The sequence below is a fragment of the Cupressus sempervirens genome, chromosome 9, assembly GCF_028749045.1.
Source record: "Cupressus sempervirens isolate cs-2001-9-10 chromosome 9, ASM2874904v1, whole genome shotgun sequence".
Classification (NCBI taxonomy): domain Eukaryota; kingdom Viridiplantae; phylum Streptophyta; class Pinopsida; order Cupressales; family Cupressaceae; genus Cupressus; species Cupressus sempervirens.
The window spans coordinates 792,997,026-793,009,081 of NC_143126.1; the positions used below are offsets into that span (position 1 = coordinate 792,997,026).

General features: G+C 33.9%; 1 non-coding gene across 1 annotated transcript; it reads left to right on the forward strand.

The window, feature by feature from the left end:
* The first annotated feature begins 10,249 nt into the window (after window positions 1-10,249).
* Window positions 10,250-10,321, forward strand: TRNAC-GCA (transfer RNA cysteine (anticodon GCA)). Its single transcript has one exon. It is a non-coding gene; the product is annotated as a tRNA-Cys (tRNA).
* The last annotated feature ends 1,735 nt before the right edge of the window (window positions 10,322-12,056 follow it).

A 12,056-nucleotide genomic window follows, 5' to 3' on the forward strand; every position in this document is an offset into this window, starting at 1 on the left:
GCCATATGTCAACCTACCTTATGAGGCATCTGATTCTAAATATATTTGGCACAATTGACTACCTCTGCCCAAAAATACAAATCTATGGACTTGGACTGAATCATACAATTAGCCATCTCCCGAAGTGTTATGTTATTTCTATCTACCACACCATTTTGCTAAGGGGTGTAGGGTATTGAAAACTGATGCAAAGACCATGTTTAGAGAAAAAATCCCTAAAATCTTGGTTCGCATACTCCCCCCATTATCTGTGTGTATTTTCCAAATAGAAAGACCAAACTACTTCTCCACAAATGCCTTGAAAACTGAAAATGAATCAAAGACATCAAACTTGTACTTCAAAATTTACACCCATGTGCATTTGGAGAAGTCATCAATGAAAGTAAGCACATATCTGGCACTAGAAAAAGGAGTGAGAAATGACACGAGGTCACTGTGAATCAACTCCAATGGTGCCAAACCACGAGTAGCTCATCAATGTCAAAAAGGATCCTTATGTTTTTTGCCAAGAGCACAACCCTGACAAACACCATCTATGCAGGAAATCTAGGGAAGCCCAAGAACAAGTGCTTGTATGTTCATCTGCTAAAGATATCTATAATTGACATGACCCAAATGCTCATGCCAAAGTCTGCTTACTGAATTTTCATGTGCTACAAGATAGGAATTTGTTTCATCAGAAGACTCAATTCCATCTAATCTATAGAGGTGAGATGTAAAGTCAACACTCCTAGTAGCCACAATTAACTCAGAATCATGTAAGTCCCAAATAACCACATCATGTGGTGAGAACTCAACTATCTTACCAGAGCTAGAGTGGAAAATCTAATAAATAAATAGTAGCTTTGTCAAGATGTTAGGGACAAAAGTAACATCCTAAAGAGAACCCCCAGCTAATCCAATAGAACCAAAACCCAAGACTGAAAGATGTAATGAGTTCCCAATAGAAATCTGTGAAGTAACACAAGGAGCAAGTGAGGTGATCAACTACTGAGTGTTTTTCATATGGTGAGAGGCACCAAAATCAAGAATCCAGGTAGGCCTAGAAGTTATAGCTTGTGTAGTAAGAGCATGACCTTTTCTTGCAGGGGGGATGAAGACTTAGGAGCTGAAATGTGATTCTCCTGCATGGTTTCCTCTAAAGCCTCTGAACATTTCCAACACCTAGAAATAGGATGCCCATCCTTTCCACACAAACTACAGGTCTCAATTTATTTCTTTTTAGTCTTGGAGGCAGACTTAGTAGACTTCGAAGAGGATTCACCCTTGGAAGTGTTAGCTAGGGGTTTGGAATCAGTTTTTGATGTATCTTTCTTTGGTTTGGCTTTCTGTTTTGGTTTCCCCTGAGAAGACTAAGCAACCAATGCTTGGCTGGAAGAAACATAAGCATCCACCTATTGGATCTTTGCCTATTCCCATGTCAACCAATTATAGAATTTCTCAAAAGAAGGTATTTGATGTCTATCACCCAAGGCATTTATAGTGGAGTAAAAAGTGGAAGAAAAGATCTAATATTGTCCTCGCACCTTTGAGAGTATCAAAAAAATACACTCATCATCTATTTTGTTTTTCCCACATCCCTGCAAAACTGTAGGTAGAGATTTGAACTTCAACAAGAAGTCTTCAATTGTGGGAAAGCCAGTAGGTGTCAAAGAAGTCAATTCTACATCAAGTTGTAGTGTGTGGAACTCATTCACTATGCCAAACAAGTTGTGAAACTTGGTCCAAATAGCCCAAGGAGTGGTCAAACCATCGAGTTGAAACAAGAGACTATTGGAGTTGTTTAGTGCAATGAATCCCATGGCTTCATCCATTTTTTTCTATGCTAATGAACGTTAAAAGGGCACTGTAGGATAGGTTGATTCTCATCTAGACATGACCATAGGTCACATGACATAAGAAGTTGAGTCATGTGTGCTTTCCAATTATGGTAGTTGTGTGGCATCAATCGAGCCACAAAGGGGATTGACATTGAGAGAAGAAGATGGAAGTAGAAGGGTCAATTCTAAATTAAATTGCAAAAAATAAAATGAACCCCCCTACAAGATATAAATTTATCCCTCATAAACCGAAGAAACAACTACAGAAAGCACAAAAATTGAGAAGAAAACTTGGATGCCAAATGTAGTGACGGACAAAACTAAAGCCTCTACTTCAACACCAAAACTAGGATCTTAAATAGCCATGTCATGAAATGAAACTAGCATCATTGTCTTTGGCTTGGAATTAGCTTTTTGGTGCTTCTTTTAGATCGAAAAAAGACCTCCATATGCTCAAGTTATGGCCAAAAAATGAACTACTTCTCCAAAGAATAAGCTCTCTAAAAAATTACAGACATTGCAAAAAATTTGATAGCTGTATGGCCGTTAAATGACTATTTTCTTGAAAAAATCTATTCACCAAAACAAAAATTCTAGTCATTGAAAAATGATGTCAGCTCATTAGAAAATGATATTAGCATTTGAAAGTTTTTGCCAGTTAGAATATAGCATCAACAGCTTGAATGATGATTTTAGTAGCTGGAAAGTGATGTCACTGGCTAAAATGATGGCATCAACCTATCATAGGGTCCGGTGGTGGTTGGCAGGCGGTGCTCCACCAGCAGCAACGGTGAGAGGGTGGTGCTCCACTAGCAGTGACGATGGGAGGGCATCTCGCTGGCAGTAGTTGGGCACCAGCTGGGTGGCTAGTGGTGCGTCAGTTGTCGTGGGGCATAAGGCGGTCGTGGACAACACATTGGTGGTGACAAGGTGGCTTGCTGGTGGCCGTCGGGTGGAGTGCCCAAAAAATGAAGATTATTTATTTATTTTTTCCAATTTTTGTGTCCATACAGCCCCCTAGAGGCCAAATTTTTTTTTTGAGGCTGTAGTGGCTGAAATTCATAAATTTTATGTGAATTTTGACTATAGTAGGCCTTCTGAGCACGATGGCATCATTTTTTTTCGCCCAAAATGCACCAAAAAAAGGCATCTCCTCTAGATTGAAGGAAAAAACCTCAAAAAAGTTGGGGTTTTTGTCTTCAAATCGTGGCTTCAAGATCTCCAAACCAGACGATGGGAGGGTGGCCTGCTGGCGATGGCTGGGCATAGGCCAGGTGGCTAGTGGTGCGTCAATTGTAGTGGGCAACACATTCGTGGTGGTGGGGTGGCTCATTGGTGGTCACCTGGTGGAGTGCCCAAAAATGAAGATTTTTTATTTTTTTATTTTTTTCAATTTTTGTGTTCGTACAGCCCCCGGTAGGTCAAATTTTTTTCAGAGGCTACGATGGCCAAAATTGACAAATTTTATATGAATTTTGACTATAGTAGGCCTTTTGAGCGCAATGGCATCATCTGTTTTTGCCCAAAATGCACCAAAAAAAGGCACCTCCTCTAGATTGAAGGAAAAAACCTCAAAAAAGCTAGGGTTTCTATCTTCAAATTGTGGCTTCAAGATCTCCAAACCAAACAGTACTAGGGTTGCTCTAATACCATGTAGAAGTTGTAAAAACTAACTTTACAATTCACCAAGAACACTTGCATGCAAATAACCTGTTGCTAAAGAGAAACCAGAGAAGGAAAAAAGTGCAGCTTGCAAATCTCAACAATGTGAGAGAAAAATGTATTCCAAGATAATGAAAAATAAATTACAAGAGTTCAACCTTAAAGGTGAACAAAACCCTAAAGGGAAATAAAATTAGGTTCCACAATATAATTAATATTAAATATTAATTATATGCACCTAAGAGATAGCTTAAGTAAACTAGAACAATAAGCAACTTAATTAATTAAATCAAGATGATCTAATTAGTAAGCATAAAAGAATAATTACTCTAACACATTTCTCTAAGTTACACTTAAGGTGGGGTGTTGGTGTAAATAAGTATTTACTATTTACACTTAAGTTTATTTAGGTCAATGTATTCACATATTAGTTATTATGTAGACACGTAGGAGTTTGCATATTCATATGAGTTATCATGTAGACAACATAGTAGTTTGCACTCCAATTAAGCACATGTTGTCTACTACATCTCTTTATGGGATACACCTTGCATTCTTATCCTCTCATTTTTGCACATACATTTATGCACAATGGGGGATAATCCACTCTTGGTGGACATGTGCTTAGTTGTTATGCTTATCTCTTTGTTGACTCCTAGACATATCAGTTGCCTTTATATACAAGACACTTTTATAATGTATTCATCCAATTATGTGATATACAAACATCTGATATCCATTCTAATTTGATCATCTTTTATCTCTCTTGTGCTATGTACTAAGCTTCTTGATCTTAGCATTGAATTATTTCCTGAGGAAAATTCTTACACCTTTGAGTCTTTGATCAATTTTTTTTGGAATTGCTTTCTAGTTGCTTGTATAGGACTGAGTTGATTTTATGATTTATTTTTAGTGATGTCATGTTGTGACATGGAATTTGTTTATGTGTACTTGATTTTGGGATTAGTCTTGTTAAGATGGTCATATTGGTGAAATACGTGATTATGATTAGTGATTTTCAATATTTATTAGTTTCTTGTTTAAGAATTGATGTATGTTATGTGGTCTTTTAAAATTTTTTTAGCTTTGCTATGCTTAGGATAGGTTATATGTATGTCATGTTGGGAAGTGGCTTGCAATGGAGGTTGAAGCCCTAAAGAGGTTGATGGGTAACCCATTGTAGGTTATTTAATAAGTGATAACATTTCATTAAATGGGTTTAAAATGAATTAATAAGAGTCATTGTTTTCCTTGCCCATGCCTCAAGTGCTAGTACAGGCTAGGATAGGAGTAGAGAGTACACTTGGTTATGACCATGCTTTGTTAGTATGCCTTATTAGTATTAAAGGATACTAGTGCCACATAGAGTCACTAGGGGGGCGAAGGACTAAAATACTAGCCAAGTAACCTTAGAGTTGGTTCATACAATGACACTTGCCCACACGCATAATAGATTTCCTACCATAACATTATCATCTTCCACCCCAGACTCCATTTCCACGACTATCTTCCATACCTCTTTGCAAAGTCTGTTGTTGTGAAACTGCTCCATCCATAAGGGCCATCCAATCATAGGCAATTCAAGTAGGTTAACCGACACACTCCAACCATTGACTAATAGTGGTTAGGAGTGGGCCCAACCATACCATGAGACCAATACATAATAGTGGCCCCAAGCTATTGGCTAAGAGTGGCTGGGCCCACTCCTAACTACTATTAGTCAATGGTTGAGGTGTGTTGGTTAAGCTTGACCTAGGCAATCCCATGGTTATGCTTTCTAGGGTTGAATTCCACCCATTGTGCATTAGGAATCTTCTCACTAAAACATTATCATCTTCTACAGTTATTTTTTCCCTTAATTCATCTTGTTGGATATTATCAATTCATGTCAATTAAGCTATTTTTGAATTTGTTGGACTATTATTTTTTTGGAAAGATAAACACTTAGTTGGACTATTATTATTATTTTTTGACAGGTAAATGATTAGTTCTATTATTATTAAGAAATTTATTTCAATTTATGGCAGTCAGATTTGGTGATTAAATAATATTCTAATACAAATATATTTTCTTGCTTACAAAAATATGTTACACTTAGAAAGCGGTTGTTTGGGGAGACTTATGTTTTCACATCATTTTACATTAATTAATTTCTGTTTGAAAATAGTATAAATTGCTCTCAACCTATGGTTTCTAATAATTTCAATATCTTCTTTCTGCATCTCTTGATTTGTGATTGACCATGCCTATTTTAGCTAGTGGTTTAATTGATTTTTTTAGTTTAAAAAATACAATTATTGTACTTGCCTATTGGATTCACTTTTTTAAATTTACACCAATGAAAATTTTTTATAGGACCAATTTTTTAGGAGGATAAATTTGTTTCACATCTTCAATTTGGTATAATATTTACTCAACATAAATTGTTTGTATAATATTAGTTTTTTCTTATTTTGAAATTAATTAAAATTTTAATTATTACTGTGTATGTTTAAGCTTTGTGTGTTAGTCAAGTACAAAATTATGTATTGTATTTTATATCTAAAATTATAATATAATATTAAATTGATATTGAAAACATTTCATTGAATCAATTTTAAAAAAATTTGATATTATTAAATGACACACATAATATTTTATTTAATTATTAAGTTTTCAAATTATTATTAAAATAAAAAAAAAATTATAAGTTAAGAGTTTTAAAAAACTTTAATTTTTTAATTAGTCCATATCAATAAAATTTTGCTTCATTTGTAAATTTGATTATAGATAGAATATTACTAAAATATCATTTACTATGCTTAATATTTTTACAACAATACACACCAATTTTTAGTCACACATGATTATCTTATTGCTTAATTTACTAAAATGTAGGGATGGACAAGAAACAGTTTTCCAAAAGCTAATTCTTAAATTTTGAAATATTGAGAAAAAGGATACAAATAGTTTATTGAGAGAGCTACTTAGAATTAGGAATAAAGATTGGTAAAAGATGAAGTGTAGGAGCTACCCACAAAGATTGCAAGTACCTTCACATAAAATACTCTCTTAAATTTCAGGTTCCTCCTTTGAAACTATATAAGAATTAGTAAATTTTTGTTACACAATATGATAGATATAGATTTTGAAATTATTTTATTGTTATCTAGTATTCACAACACTCAGCACAATTATTTTACCCTTACTAATTTTATTTTATTTTTATTTTACATGTTGTCATCTAAGAATTCATCGTGTTCAAGATTGAATGACCCTTTGTCTATTGTAGTCTTAACAATTTTTTTTTAAGTATAACAATTGGTTTGAGCTATAATATAAATTATGATACAATAGTTTCATACATGCTACAACATTTAGCAGGCTTAACAACCTTGTTTCAGAGCTCTTGTTATCTATAGATTTAGATGCATCGTATGTTATAATGAATCACACCTTCCACTACATTGAAAATGGGTGTATGTTTTGATGTATTATATGTTATAATGAATCACGCCTTTCACTATATTGAAGATGGGTGAATTATATTTTTCTTATTTCTTGGGGAAACCTTAACTAGGATAAACCTAGAATACTAGAGATTGGGAATGAGTAGAGTAGGTGATGTGGAACCTTCCTCATTGATATAGAATGGATTTGTATTTTAGGATTGGCCTGAAAAATGAAAGAGTTCTTGATTTTTAATTGTTTTTCTATTGAAATGAGAGAATAAATTTTGTACTAATATGACTAAACAAGTCTATGTACAAAAATGTTTTCCTCCTACCCCACCTTAGGTAGGGATTCAAGTTGTTCACAACTCTTGTTATTGATGTAAAGATTAAATTGAATTTATGACGTAATGTTCCTCATTTGAATCCATGAATCGATGGTCTCATGTTTCAAGACTATTATCGTGTTCCCTAGTAATGTATATACTTTTTTTCATTTGACTTAAAAACTAATCTAGCTATCTAAATTTTGTTTTCAGTAAGTATTTATGAAATGATTATTAGTATTATTTTCTTTGTTCTTACTATTTTTGACTAGATGTTTCTTTTGGGTATTTGGCTATATGAGTGACTTTACATATTTTTTAGATTAGTTGCTTAAACATCACACATTAAGACTTGATTGCTAAACTAAAAATGTTAAAATAAACATACTTTTCCAAAAAAATAGTTCTCAATCTTAAAAATATTAATCTTTATACAAATTAACAACAAAGATCCTACCTAGAATATGTAGAAACTGAAGGCATAGCTTGAGTTCAAAATCCCTCATCCAAATCGACTTAAGAGTGTGATCTTGTAGGGAAAGCGAAGGTCATCTACAACAACATCTTGGAAAGTTAGTTTATAGTAATCCATATGCTCTACATCGAGACACATATGCACTTGTACATAAGCTGAAGTCCACCAGATTAGTGCGAATGCGTGGAAGAAATCAAGAGATCAAGATACAATTTGCATAGAGAAAGAAAGGTTTACATGCCTAAGGAGAACAAAGACCAAAATCCTTGCAAACAATTTCACAAGAGGTAAGGTTGGTAAGAAAAACTACAAAAAGGTCGGCCGAAAGGCAAATAGAAAAAGATAGAAAGCTCACGAGTGGCTTCATAAGATTAGGTAAGGATAGAATCTTAGGAATGCCCAATGCACGGAGGAGTAGGGGATTAAGACTAATAATTAACTGATGAAAGGAGAAGATATTGGGAATGTGATATTCAATGGAACTATATGATTTTCCTTTACGTCATATATATTCTATTGTTCGTATAATATTTTAGTGGATGTACTTAGTTCTGATAAGCTATCATAAATTTGCGTTTTGTCTTGTTTTGTCTTTTATTTTTGACATTTTATAATATATTTGTAATGCAAGTTTATTTCTAGATTTCATTGTGTGTGTTTTTAGTATCAATCTTTTGGATCACATTCTATGATTTCTTACTATTTCAAATCCTATACCCTCTCATTCTGATGATGAATCGTAGAGTTTAACCAACATTAATGCTAAAAAACAGACATAGTAAAATCCAAAAACAAACTTATGTTCTTAATTTTTTGTCATTCTGCTTTGATTATTTTAAGAAAAATAAGAATCAGCAATACAGCATCCTAATGCAAGAATGAAGAAGAAAAATTGATGTTTATGCAAGAATGAAGAAGAAAAATTGAACTTAAAAAAGATCAAGATGACAAGGTTCGAAGTTTGAAAATATCAAATACCCTTATATTGCAAGGAATATAGCAACCAATTCATTTAGGAGGAGTGTGAGGAGGAAAACAAAACTGTGGAATCACATCAGAGACAAGGGATTGCCAGTAGCGGTATAGAAAACTAAGCAAGAGTTGAAGGAGTGACAATATGAGAAAGGCTTTTTCCTGCTATTTTTCTCAATGACCATTGTCACCTTTAATTCCCTAGATATTTATTTGAACAGACCTATATTAGCCACCCATTTTACTCCCTCCATATTTCCTCCCTCTCTACCTCTACCTAGACCTAATTTGTTTCTAGAAAGCACTTTAGGGAGCTCAATTCTCTTTCGCATATGCATCCTTACCTGAATAGCTGAACTCCATAGAGGAGTTGTGTCATTTCTTAGATCATGTAAAAACGTCCATTGTTGAACATTTTATCCAAAGAAATTAATTGCCACCTCAAGATGCATACACCCTTAAGTCTAGTTATACTGAAAGGAAAATCCATGATATACGGATCTTCAAAAGAATTTGCATTGACCCAAGATTTCTACACTCATGGGTTTAGCAGAACTGAAAAGTCATTAGAGAAGCTAAACATCTAAACAAGAAAAAGATCAGATATTTCAAGGAGATATTTTATGGCTCTCTTTTCATCCAAACAAGAAAAAGATCAGATATTACAAGGAAAGCCATGGTTCACAAAATACGAGGAAGCCATGGGGGAATACACAAAGAAATGACAAAGCATCAAATTGTTGTAGATCTTGGAGGAATGGAATAAAAATAAGCCTAAGCATTGCAGGTCCTGTAATGAACATGAAAACCTAGGAGGTTTTTCTCTCAAATAACACTAGTGAAGGATGCACAAGCAAAGAAACTTCATACCTGCAAGAAAAGAACAAGCCAACAGAGTCAATAAGGATAGATAAAAGATAAATTCAAAAATGCCTCATGGCCTACTGAGCAAAAGCAAGCGTACAACCATAGCTACCACTCAGTTTATCCACATCAAAACCTTCGATTTCCAACATTATATAAATTTGGATAATGGTAATGAATGTTGCTTATCATGAGAGGAATAGAGTCTCTGTGTAGGGAGCTTTTGGCCAGCCATCCATCAAAGCTTGTTGGACGGTTTGTTCGGAGTGGATAATATCAACAAGACTGTTAGTTTAATAATTAAATTACATGACACAAGATCAGACTTGTAAAAGAACTTAAAATTTGCGTCACACTATGATTCCACGGTCTCATGAAAGTCATTAAAACTCTTCATTCATTGAAGCAAAAGAGAAGAGGTATGTATGCCAAATGTTGTGAACTTTTTGACAGAAAATTCTCTGTCGACATAAACGATTGCAGGATACCCATAATGGATTTGATAATTAGGCTTTCAAATTATTAACCTGAAATTACACAACCTTGGGCCACATCCGCCCTTCCTGCAGTTTCGAACGGTTTATGGCGTCTTCAAAATTGCAAACGAATGGGTTTCTGCCTGATAGTGAAGAGATAAATTCCCAGAAAATTAAAAGCTAGTTTATTTCATGTATGACAATTGAATTTGAACATCAAAATGGGCCTATAGCTCAGTGGTAGAGCATCTGACTGCAGATCAGGCGGTCCCTGGTTCGAACCCGGGTGGGCCCTGTGGATTGATTTTTGTAAGGAAAATTTTGTTGCGAATGCGCAGCACTGTGGTTTTCTTATGATAATATACTCTTCAACGCATTCTCAAATCTTGACGACACATTTATTTTGCATTCCAGGCCTGCATTTGCTTGAGGCAATCTGTTAAACTAGTTCAGTCGTCTCATCTACATATTCACCGTGTGTATATAAATTGGTCGAGTAGTTAAAATACATAGGGGATTTGTGCACAAGTGTTGGCAAGAAAAGTTATTAGTGGAAAATGTAGTGGCCGTCAAAGGAAAATGTATTGGCCGTCAAAGGAAAATGTATTGGCCGTCTTAATTTGTTTGTCATGTTACAAAGATTTGTTGACTATATAAATTTGTTGGTCTTGTTACAAAGATTTGTTGACTATATAACAACTCTTAATGATTAATTTTTCAGCAAAACTTACTACTCAAATCATTGCTCACTAAGTATCAATTTTAAATTTTTTCTCTCTATGAGTATTCTAGTGGCCCAACTTAACTTACCTTAGTCTTATTGTCAAGTTGACATCAAGAAGCAATGAGTTAGGTGAGACTAGTTTCATTGGGCCGCACATTATCCAACATAAAGCCCACCATGTGCACAATAGAATAAACTACCTTGGGTACTTGTACTTGAACATGGTTTGAACTTGTATTGATCATTTGTCTATCCAACAACCTAACTAATTGATCTGCACCCTAAGGCTACTAGGTATTAGTATTAGTGATCCAAAATGAATTAAACAATCAATATAATTTAGGATTACCCTTGCTCTGAAATTGTTATTTAGGTGTTTTGTAGTATTTGTTATGTGTGTTCAGGTAGATTGTATTTCTTCTATCAAGCTTAAAAGTTTTACATGGTACAACTATTCAAAGTTGAGATTATGACTTTATATTGCTTCTTTAATTCAATTTGCTACAAACTAAAGTATTTGTGTCCTAATTTGATTTTTTTATAAAAAATCTTCTTTCCATCAATAATAACATCTCATCTCATGTCGGACCCAAGCATCTCCTTGAGTTTATCCCAATTAAGATATAACAATATTTTTGTGGCAAGGAATGATTCTCATGATTGATTAAATTATAATAATAAATTGCACTTTGTATTGAGATTTTATGGAAAAATATTCCAAACTCAAAATTACCTAAATCTAGCCATTGTTTGGAGATTAAAAAGATCCTAAAGAACATCAAGATTGTAAATCTCATGTAGAGAGAGAAGAGAAAACGTGACAACATAGACTTTAACCATCCCTATTAAATTAAAGTATAGACACCCTAAATTCAACTCTACAAATTAATTTAATTTGTATTATTTATTATTTCTCTATACCTTCTAATTAACCTAATTTAATCTAATTAATTATCTTAATATAATTAATTTAATCTAATTAATTATCTTAATATAATTAATTTAAATAATTAATTATATTATCTTTCTTCAAGTCTTAATTAATTAATCTTGATTAAGTAAACCTAACCTTTGACTTAACATGATTTATGTTATCCCTGTTATAACTAATCCCACTCTATAATTCTTTAAACCCTGAACTCTCATGGTGGATGAATTTGATGGGGGACAAACTATTGTTGTTGAGCCCCCACCATCAATTGTAAATCCTACTCCAAAGGGACGTGATGGACCCATTTCTATGGAATTGGCTCTAGATAGGGATGGAGCAAAATATGGAGACATTGGGATGTGTCAAACGTGGACA